The 9,176-nt window shown below is 47.4% G+C and overlaps 1 pseudogene; it reads right to left on the bottom strand.

Annotated features, from left to right (window-relative positions):
- Nucleotides 1-6,914: 6,914 nt before the first annotated feature.
- Nucleotides 6,915-9,142, bottom strand: LOC125527983 (annotated as a pseudogene).
- Between the last annotated feature and the right edge of the window lie 34 nt (nt 9,143-9,176).

Here is a 9,176-nt window from a genome sequence, read left to right as displayed (position 1 = left end):
GCCGCGCTCACAGCCACGTCCAAATCACCGACCTTGCATGGAACATCGATCCACGGGTCTGCGAGCGATCGAAGATCGAACTATTCCTCTCGCTAGGATTTTCCGTTGGCCGGGTTTTCCTTCGCTCGGGCCAGGTCGGGCGGCAAGGATTTGCGGCGGCACCGGTGGACGAATGGCGGGGCGAGGCAACCCGCCGCCGGCCAAGCAGGGCCCTACCCCTCCTATGATTCCGCCGGCAAGAGCACCTCAAGGCCCTGGCCGAGCGACCCAGGGTCCTGGTCGGGCTATTGCATTGTGGGAGGCCAGACCAGACCACCGCCAGCTGGTACGGCTCCGGCCGCCAGGCAGGGCCGGGATGGCGTGCATGGCCGGGACAGCTACGGCGGCGGGCAGGGCCAGGATAGCACCCACGGCCGGGAGAACTTCGGCGGAGGCCGGGATGGCCGCGATGGCGGGCAGGGCCGGTATGGCGCCCACGGCCGGGAAAACTTCGGCGAAGGTGGATATAACCGTTATGGACAGTGGGGAGACGATGGATATGATGTGTCATCGGGAGGTGGCCGCGGTTCTGGATGGTACAATGGCGGAGGAACGGGTCGTGTTTTTCAAGGACCTCCCGGTAACTTCGTCGAGTGGGTGGCCGGCCCTACCAACCGGTATAATCGTGGGAGTCACCGTGGATTCCGTGGAGGAAGAGGAGGGGGACGGCGCCTGCCTCCACCGCGGCCACCACCACCGCCTGCTGATACGGTTGCGGTGGCTCATGCCGAGCCCGCTGCTCCGGTGCATATGACCTCGCCTCCCCTTCCCGAGGTGGCTGTAGAGACAGTCTGGGCTTTGGCCGCAGTCAGCATTCCGTTGACGAGCACTGGGGATGGTAATGTCGGTGATGGAGGTTCTGACAAGGTTTCGGACAAGACGGATGGTGAAAAACTATCGAAGTGGGCTATTAAGAAGAAGAAGCTACCATGCTATATATGTGGTGAACCGGGACATTTTATGGCAGAGTGTACCACGGAGTTATGTGACTATTGTTGTCGATCGCAGCATGTGTCCGGTGAGTGTCCGCTTCTTTCTGGCCCCAAGCCAGTGGTTAACATTTACAGGGTTTGATGTCAGGAGCTAATGTTCTTTGAGTCACCTGATGTGGCACCTATGACGCATATTATGGACAGCTCTTTCCCCGCAGTTGTCAAGGTTACTAATGGGGTTCTGACAGAGGCACAAATTGTGCGACGGTTGAGGGAACTAGTACTAGGCAACTACCAGTGGGACCTTGTCAAGTTGGAGAACCAGACTTACAAGGTTGATTTTCCCACTAAGGAGGACTAGTTACATATCCTTAAGTTTGGCATGTGTAGAGTACAGAGTATGAATATTATCATGCCTTTTGATGAGTGGAAGGAGGAGCCGAGGGTACACGTTTAGAGAAGGTCTGGGTACGATTTTATGGTGCACCACGCAAATATATTAATCACTTCTTGGTTGCTTGGAGCTTGGGTTCACTAATTGGTAAGACGGAACAGGTTGGCATGCCTTTCACTCGTGCACACCGAGCTGCGAGGTTACTTGTCAGTGTTGTTAGTCTGGAGTTCGTGCCGGATGTAGTCAGGTGGACGCATGCCGGGGTCACATATGTGCTCGAGATTGAGATTGAGAATACACTGATACCTCAGGAGGGAGATGAGCATCAGGACATGGATACAACCGAGGGAGATGGAGCCCCCGGGAATCAGGACAAGGGGCCTAAGAGTACTCCACGGGAATCGGTGAAGGGGCCGTCATCGTAGTCGGATACTACCAAGGAGGCGTCATCTTCCACGACACCGATGAACACACTTCGGTTTGGTTCTTTTGGAGCGCGATCTGCACCTAGCCGGTTATGGAGTAACCGAGTTGAGCCGGACGATCCAGAGGAGCTCGAGTTACGACCAGTAATGCTCCTTGTTGTTGGTTCGCCGGAGTCTCAGAGGATTGTTTCCGGGTGGCAAGACGCGCCGAGCAGCGGGATACCGGGGGGGTGTGTGGGAGGCGTGCTGGCTGGAGGCCCGCTGTGTTCTCTCACCGTGGGGCAGCCCCGGGCTGCACGGTCAGGAGCGCGGGCAGGAGTCCCACAACTCTCCTTCTCCGAGTTGTCCCCACGCTGCGCTGACGGTTTTGGGGGGGGGTGGGATGGGACTATTGATCAGGCGGCTCCACGGTCTCCTTCTCCCTCCATTTCGGCTGGTGTTGCCCGCTCGATCGCTCCCTACCCTTCTTCCCCGACACCGAGGGAAGGGCATCGAAGCGGGGAGCACACGCCTCGGGAGAGAACGATGGAGGAGCTTGTCGCTTTCGGTGGGATTACGTTTCCGGTCACGGCTGGCAGGTGTGTCATCAACCGGATCTAGGGACAGCCAGATGGTGATGACCTACAGTTAGCACTCACCAAGAGGGCGGCCATGCTTCGAGACGTCGAGGTAACTATAGGTATGTCTTTTGATAAGAGTTGTTCAATTATGCATTTCACCGAGAATTAAATTATTGATAAGGCAAACGACTTAGGAATAACTCTGGGTTCAAATGAGAAGCAGGTAGCGAAATCAGTAAATGATCTTTTAGATTTAGAAGCAGAGCGGGCTTAAGAAATAATTTGAAATCTTGCATCATTTAAACCTTTGAATGACAAGACATGAACAATTTAGGAATTGTAGCCCTTGAAAGTATTTGCAATAATCTCTTGCCTAGTGTGGCGGACGAGGATGAGGAGGGGTCGGAGAGTACGGACACTGTAGAGCCTCAAATGATAGAGGGCAATGTCTCGTGTTCTGCCGATCCTACATTCCCGAAGGGTGATGGGGAGAAGCCCAAGCGACACTGGAAACGAAAAATTTATCCTACTTCGGCGGCATGTAGAAGTGCTAGGGTTAAGCTTAAGAAAAAAATTCCATGATGACTTATGAAAGGAATCTTTTGGAATAGCACAGTTCTAGCTGACTTGGCGAAAGGAAGGTTCTTGGCTAAGACAATGATGGAGCAACAATTGGATTTTATTGCACTATTGGAAACATGACGGGACAACTTTACGTCACAATTCTTTGGAACTTTATTCGGAGGAATTGATTTTGATTGGCACATCTTACCTCCTAGAGGAAGATCTGGTGTGATATTACTAGGGGTTCGGTGTGAAACACTTGAGGTGCTTAACGTGGTCCGGGGAGATTTTGCGGCCAAGTTTCGGGTGAGATCAAAATTGGATGGTTTCCGTTGGTCTCTCGTGGCTGTATATGGGGCAGCACAACCGGAACTCAAACCAGATTTTTTAGCCGACTTGGTGCGCATCTGTGGAGATGAAACTCTGCCAATCCTAGTCGGTGGGGACTTTAATATAATTCGGAGGAGAGATGAAAAGAATAATGATAACTTTGATGGACGTTGGTCTATGATGTTTAACATGATTATCGAGAGTCTTAATTTGAGAGAAATTGAGCTCACTGGTAGACAATTTACGTGGGCCAATTCGTTGCCCACTCCGACATATGAGAAGTTGGATAGGGTTCTAGATAGTATGGAATGGGAACAAAAGTACTCATTGGTGTCGATTCATGCGATGCAGAGAGCAATCTCAGATCACACACCACTTCTTGTAGACTCAGGAGAGGCTACACACATTGCGAACAAGAATGCTTTCTCTTTCGAAGTAAGTTGGTTCAAGAAAGAAAACTTTTTGGAGACCATTGCACGCAAATGGGCAATGCCTGTTAGTGGAAGAACTAGTATTGAGTGATGGCAAAATAAAATAAGACATCTAAGACAGTTTTTGCAAGGTTGGGCCAGAAACGAGAGTGTGATTTACAAACAAGAAAAAGAGCGACACACTCAATTAATTGAAGAGCTAGATTTGAAAGTTGGAAGTAATCTTCTTACGGTTAATGAGAAAAGTTCCATGTCCGAAGCTGAGCACGGCTTACGAGCTCTTCTTAGAGAAGAGGAGCTCAAGTGGGCATTGCGTGTTAAAGAGCTTAAGGTTGTCCAAGGGGATGACAATACAGAATTCTTCCATATGATTGCGAATGGTAAACATAGGAAGAAGAAAATCATACATCTTGAACAGGACGAGGGGACAATTGTGGGGCATGAGAATCTGAAAGATTATATCTCTAATTACTATAAACAAGTTTTTGGGCATCCGGAAGCAAGCACGCTAAACCTAGATGAATCTGTTATTGGAGATATCCCTCAGCTCCAGGTAGAGGAGAATGATATTCTATCTGCACCGTTCACTGAGAAGGAGGTTCTGGATGCAATCTCACAAATGAAATCGAATAAAGCACTGGGACCAGATGGGTTTCCAGCTGAATTCTATAAAAATGTTGGCATATTATTAAGGATGACCTTATGCCTATGTTTCATGATTTCTGTAACGTTCATCTTGAGTTGTTCCATCTCAACTTTGGCATGATTACACTGTTGCCAAAGAAAGGAGAGGCAGTTCAGATCGAACAATTCAGGCCCATATGTCTTCTTAATGTGAGCTTCAATTTTTTTTTACAAAGGTGGGTACCAATAGATTGACATAGATTGCTCATTCTGTGGTACAACCAAGCCAGACAGCGTTCATGCCAGGGCGATACATACTAGAAGGGGTGGTCGTTTTGCATGAAATGCTACACGAAATTCATTCGAAGAAGCTATATGGGGTTATCTTCAAAGTTGATTTTGAGAAGGCATATGATAAGATTAAATGGCCTTTCCTTCAGCAGGCAATGCGCATGAACGGATTTAGTGAGGCCTGGCGGAACCAAGTGGGGTGTCAAGTCCAGAAGGGTAGCATTGGAATTAAGGTTAACGACGATATCGGTCATTACTTTCGGACACACAAGGGTTTGAGACAAGGAGACTCCATGTCTCATCTCTTGTTTAATATAGTGACCGATACGTTAGCCACTCTTATTGGAAGAGCCAAGCAACATGGTCAAGTGGAGGGGTTATTTCCTCATCTGGTCAATGGAGGAGTATCCATCCTACAATATGCTGACAACACTATCTTATTCATGGAACATGACATTGCTAAAGTGCGCAATATGAAACTTATATTATGTCTCTTCGAACAATTGTCTGGTTTGAAGATAAACTTCCACAAGAGTGAGTTGTTCTGCTTTGGGAAGGCCAAAGACGAGCAAGACACTTATAGACAATTGTTTGGGTGTGAATTGGGTTCTTTACCATTTAGTTATCTGGGAATACCGATTCTCCACTGTAAGTTATGTAATAAAGAATGGAAATGTATCAAAGATAGAATTGAAAAAAAGATTAGCTGTTGGAAGGGCAAGCTTATATCTTATGGAGGTCGGCTAGTGCTGATTAATTCGGTACTGACTAGTATGCCGATGTTCCTACTATCGTTCTTCAAAATTCCAAATGGGGTACGGAAACGACTTGATTTCTTCAGATCTCGTTTCTTATGGCAGTCGGATGAGGCCAAGAGGAAATACCGCCTCGCGCGATGGGATATCCTTTGCCAACCTAAAGACCAGGTGGGTCTCGGTATTGAGAACTTAGAAATCAAGAATAAATGCCTGATGAACAAATGGCTCTACAGGCTAGAGCCAGAGCCGGAGGGCATGTGGGCACATATTTTGCGCAATAAGTATTTACAGTCTATTGTATGGCCAGGGGTGGATTACGTAGGCACAGTTTTCCAAACGATTCCCTTGAATATCTAGTTCAGACGTGCGTTAGTTGGTGAACGTTGGAATGCCTGGATGCAGTTGGTTCGGAGATTGATAGATGTTCAACTCTCCGACCAGCTGGACTCGACGCAATGGAAATTAGCTAAAAATGAGGTTTTTACGGTGAAATCTTTCTTTATGGATTTGATTAATTCTGGCCCAATCTCAAGATCGTTGCATATTTGGAAGATTAAAGTTCCCTTGCGTATTAAATTTTTTATGCGGTTTGTCCACAAGCAAGTAATACTCACCAAGGATAACTTAATTAAGAGGCGATGGGTAGGTAGTTCATGTTGTTGTTTTGTGATCATGATGAAACAATACAACATTTATTCCTTGAATGCCCACTCGACAAATTGCTTTGGAGAACGATTCATATAGCCTTCAACATTCATCCTCTAGTTGACATTGAGTCGTTGTTTGGAACATGGTTAGCTAGGATTGAACATAATACTGCGGCTCGTATTCGGATTGGAATATGTGCGCTTATGTGGGCTATATGGAACTATAGGAATGATTTAATTTTTAACAAACAACACACTTTAACTTTCTTGCAGGTCATCTTCAGAGCTACCGCATGGATCCGTACGTGGTCCTTACTCACTTTTATGGATTCCAGGGAGCCTTTGATTACTGGGTCCAACCAGTGGGAGATGGTAGCATGGGCTATATTCAACCGGTTTGGATGGCGGTCGCATAACAGGATAGGAGTCTAGGGAACTTTATCCTCCATATTGCTGTACCGGTGGTGATTGTCAGCATGTATTTCTCTTCTATTTCGTTTGCTTCGCTCCACTTGCGAGCTGTAATACTTTTGTGACTTTGTGATACTTCGTGGATTTTTTAATAAGATGGTTGCATGCATTATCATGATGCAGCGGCTGGGGGCACGCCTCAATTTAGCTCTGTTGTGGGTGACTAAGAGGGTGCTTTGTTTGGCAAGCAGGCAGAGATGCTTTTTCACCTGATCACATCATTTGTTTCCTATAACCACATATTTGTACCACAACATTGCATTGGTAAACATGGAAATACTGCTTGCAAGGCCACAAACCAATAGTGTTTTATATGGAGAACTTCCTCAAGTGTTTCATATGGAAAACACATGTTGGTGGCATATTAAATACTCCCACAAAATGTCCTTGACAACACACACTATCTCCACCTGATGATTTGTATTAGATGCACACATATAACCACTAGCTAGTCGTAGGTGGTACATTCGCATGAACTCAGCAGCAAATTACATAGGCAAAGTGATGGGGCAGCATGCTTATCAAAATGTAACATTTTTTTGGAAAAGGAATCAAAATGTAACAATGACCTCGGCAGAGCTAATAGCATGGCAAGAACCATGCTGCTGTCTGTTTCGCCCTTCCATTCTATCTTCACTTCTTCTAGAGCAGGTGCCCAACTCAGTTGCTTTGCCACGAAATCGACTATGTAGTCAAGACCCCGGAAGCATCCAACACTGGGCGTTACGAGATGGTCCATTTGCATTTGGGGGCATGCTCTAGAATTCTCGGCTGGCACTGATCCCATGTGCTCAAAGGGTAACTCTGCAAAAAATTCAAAACTCGTTCGGTGTTGCAAACACAACAAACATGGAGTGCGTGATCGAGGGAGGGAGAGATTTACTAGCATACGTACCCACACCGCAAGCTTCTTCAAGTTAATTAGGGGCATTTTGAAATAATGAATAAGCGGCGAAGACTTGCCTCTGGTCCCAAAAGCATATAATAAGATAAATATTCTCGAGGTGAGTAAACACAGCAGGGAGCTTCGCAAGTATACACCCTTTTGATAGATACCGCAACAAGAGAGAAATGGCAACACAGATTAATCAGCAGGTAGAAGAAGACCATAGCAATGCTAGAGCAAATAATAGCTCACCTTCATGAAACTTCCAGTGATTCCAAGTGTTTTGATCTCACTTAGGCTTCCCAATGACTTCTTGGCATGGTTTTCTTTGTCATGCGCAATTGGAACATATTGATATGCTTTAGCTTGGTGACCTAGATAGAGGATGGCCAACTTCAGATTAGGGGCGTCCAAATTAATGTCTTCAAAGTCCCCATAAACAATAAGATATTCTACCTTAGGAGCTTGAATGTTTAGTTGGTTGATGCCCTCAAAAGAAATCAATATCAAATCAGTTAGTGCGGGGCAGAACGAGATCAGACTTTGGATATCCCTGTCCGTGGATGAGAAACAGTTTAGGCTCAGGTAAGTTAAGCTCTTGAAACCTTGGAATGCCCGGGGCAAGTTGATGATGCAGTTTTCTAGTTGCAGAAACTTCAAATCACCGATCAGGGCCGGCTCTGGGATTTCAAAGGCCCCAGGGCGGACTCCACCAATGGGCCCAATAGAGAGAAAAATCCGATTTGATACATGAATGAATATAGTTATTATGAAGTCACAAAGACTACTAATTTTTCATTAGAATCAAATATCTGATAATATTTCTTGCATTTGTTCCAAACCAAGTATCATAGAAGCTACAATGCATAAAAACAAAGAGAAATAGCATGCTAACAAACCAGACCTCGAAGCCCTCCAGTAATTATGATTCAGCAACATGATTACAACAAAATGAGAGAGGACACTGACCTCTCCTCCAGTATCATTAGAACGTTGTAGCAACTTAGCAAACTCAAAGCCTTCAAAACAAGGCTATCTGATCTGATATCTGAATGACCAAGTGACACTGACCGAGGTTGACTAGCTCCTCCACGAACAATGGAACAAACCGAGTGATAGTGGCCTAGTGCATGGGCTAGTGGGCGTTAGCAGCCGCGAGAGTGGCGGCTGGCTACTGCATGGGCCAGTCTTGTACTTAGCTATTTAAGTTGGAGAAGATGAATGAGAAAAGTGGCGGCCGAGAGGACTGAGGCAGAAACAATGTAGCAAGCGTATTCACCAAGGGGAAGAGGCTCTGGGCAAAGCTTTCTAGGCTCCTCCTTGGTACATGCGTGTGTGTGTGTGTGTGTCTGTGTGTGTGAGAGTTTCTCCTTCTTGTGTGTTCTTGAGGGAAACAAAGAAAGGAGAAAGTTGTGTGAGACAGCTCGAGGAAGAAGAAGCGGCGCTGTGAGAAGAGGCAGTGCCAACAATTGGCATCAGAGCGACCAGGTTCGAGCGGTGGCTGTGGCGTGCGGCGGCGTCCACGGCATGCGCGGCGAGCACGGCGGACATGGAGGCATCGATTGCAGTGCGTGGCAAGTCCGCGGCGACGCAGTGTGATGCCGTGCGCGCGATGAGCAGCGACGGTCGCGGAGGCGAGGAGGTCGCGGAGGACCTGCTGGTGGCGTGACGGCCGCGGAGGCGCAATGGCGTGTGGCATGGAGATGCGGCGCGTTGGCGAAGGCGGCAGCGGCGTGGTGGTACACCATGAAGCGGCGTCCGGGAAGGCTCGTGTTTGAGCGCGACGGCATCGGCGGGGTTTGTCTCCGCGGGACGCCAGGCATC

The sequence above is a fragment of the Triticum urartu genome, unplaced genomic scaffold, assembly GCF_003073215.2.
Source record: "Triticum urartu cultivar G1812 unplaced genomic scaffold, Tu2.1 TuUngrouped_contig_4548, whole genome shotgun sequence".
NCBI lineage: Eukaryota > Viridiplantae > Streptophyta > Magnoliopsida > Poales > Poaceae > Triticum > Triticum urartu.
The sequence above is the reverse complement of the archived record's forward strand: the minus strand, read 5'-3'. Positions and strand labels throughout refer to the sequence as shown.